Below are 2358 nucleotides of genomic sequence, written 5' to 3'. Positions count from 1 at the left end.
AACAATTATTATATGCCTCCAATGGTTACCCGTAGGGTAAATACAACCATAAGTACAATCAAAAGTATAATACTCCCTTCTCACTTATAAAGAGTAGCACAATATCACAATACTTTAAATTAAGAAAAGAGTATTCACCACCAAAGGTTAAGGAGCTCTCCCCTTACCGAAGCATGGAAAGCTGTTAAGTCAGTTTTTCCAAGGGATCAACAATAAAAATAAGTAATTTTATAATAATTCACTAGCATTGCTAGGAAAACAAGGACTAAAATATAAGTCTGGAGACATAACCAAACAACAGATGGCGGTTGTGGAGGCTTAATATAAAGTAACAATTAGAAATATGTTAGGACATTGCACTCCCCCCCCCCCCTTTTAAGAGTAAAATTACTATCCAAGACTATTTAAAGAATATAACTAAAAAAATTGATATTTATACAATTCAAAATAATGTTTCTCAACTCCTATGGAGCCGAGGCTGACGCGATAGAGCATCGGCGATGGTGTTCCGTGATCCCGAGATTTTCCTCACTTCGATATTAGATGAGGAGAGAATGTAGGACCATATGAGAAGTTTCTGGTTGGTGAAATTCGCACGGTGGAGGGAAACTCAGAGGCATGTGGTCAGAGTAGACAATAACATTGTCTAGGCCTTCCAGATACGGACGGAAATGTAGCACAGTGTTGATTATACTGAATAATTCTTTTTCTACTGTAGCCCATCTGAGTTGTGACCCTTTGAAGAATCCAGAATGATAGGCTATGGGCAAGAGTCTCTCCAACAGAAGCAAGGAAACAGCACCATCACTCTCAATATCCTGTAGAAGAACACACCAAAACCGATGTTGCTGGCATCTACCTGAAGAAAAAAAGGTTTGGTGAAGTCAGGAGCTTGTAGAAGCGGCTTGGAAACCATAAATAGTTTTAGCTGATCAAAGGCCCTGTTATGATCAAATGTCTACTTAAAAGGTACTTTGGTTGAAGTTAGAGTAAAAAGTGATTGTTGAAAAATTTGGGCAAAATCAGGAATAGTAATGACACCATGCCTAAAAATGTCTTAAGCTCTTTCCTATTCCTTGCTTCTGGATATTCTTGGATGGCACCAATGTTTACATCCTTAGGAACAATAGAGCCACTGCCTATGATGTGACCAAGATAGGTTACCTGACCTTTACCAAAGGAGCTCTTAGCAAGGTTGATGGTCAAGTTTGCCTCTCTTAATCTTTCGAAGAGGGAAGTTAGTATTCTCAGGTGTTCTTCCCAGGTAGTGGTTGCTACGACAATGTCGTCCAGGTACACATATACATGGGGAGACCCCTAATGATGTCTTTCATAGTCCTCTGAAATGTAGCTGGGGCATTGGTTAGGCCAAATGGTAATACATTATATTCAAATAAACCAAAAGGAGTGATGAATGCTGAAGCTTGTTTGGCCCTTTCAGTTAGCTTAATCTGGTAGTAGCCTTTCAGCAGGTCTATTTGAGTTAAATATTAGGCATTACTGACAGAATCTATTATATCAGTTATTCTGGATAATGGGTAAGAGTATTTTACAGTCTTTAAATTAAATTTTCTATAATCAGTACACAAACAGTAGGTATTGTTGGCTTTCTTTACTAGAATGCATGGAGAAGCCCATGGGGATGTACTGGGCTTGGCGAGGTTATGTTCCAGCAGGTATTCCACTTCCTGTTTCAAGATAGGCAGATGGCGATGAGATACCCTGTAAAAAGATTGTCTGATGGGGTTTGTATTAGGTTCTAATACTACATCATGCTTTACTTTGGAGCAACTTCCAGGCCTATCTGAACAAATTGATGCATACTTGCTAATGAGTATACTCTAGTATTTCTTTTGATTTGGTGAACAATCTAGGAACTGTGGAAGGGACTTTAGAATTTCCGAATTGTTCATGTCCTTCTAAGACAAAGTCGACTTCACACTGAAATCAGTCTCGTCATCCTCGTGGCTCACCTCTGTACCAACCTTGGTAGGAGTCTGCACCTCATTCTGCATCTTATTATGCGACCTGTGATTAAGAGGCGTTAGTGACAAACTCTGCTTGGCAGATTTAAAGTCATGAATTACATGATTAACTATACCTGAGGTAGATTCATGATAGGGTTTTATAAAGTTCACATGTACAAGCCGAGTTGACTTATGTCTGTCAGGAGTTGCAATAATATAATTTGTTTTTGTGGTCCGCCTGATAATCTTATAAGGTCCCATGAATTTCTCTCTCAAGGGAGAGCCAGGTACGCAGCGACATACCAGCACCTTATCTCCACACTTAAACTCTTACCTTTGCCTTCTTGTTATATCTATCCTTCATGAGCTCTTGAGCATGCTGCAAGTTCTT

Source organism: Palaemon carinicauda, chromosome 19, assembly GCF_036898095.1.
Source record: "Palaemon carinicauda isolate YSFRI2023 chromosome 19, ASM3689809v2, whole genome shotgun sequence".
NCBI lineage: Eukaryota > Metazoa > Arthropoda > Malacostraca > Decapoda > Palaemonidae > Palaemon > Palaemon carinicauda.
The sequence above is the reverse complement of the archived record's forward strand: the minus strand, read 5'-3'. Positions refer to the sequence as shown.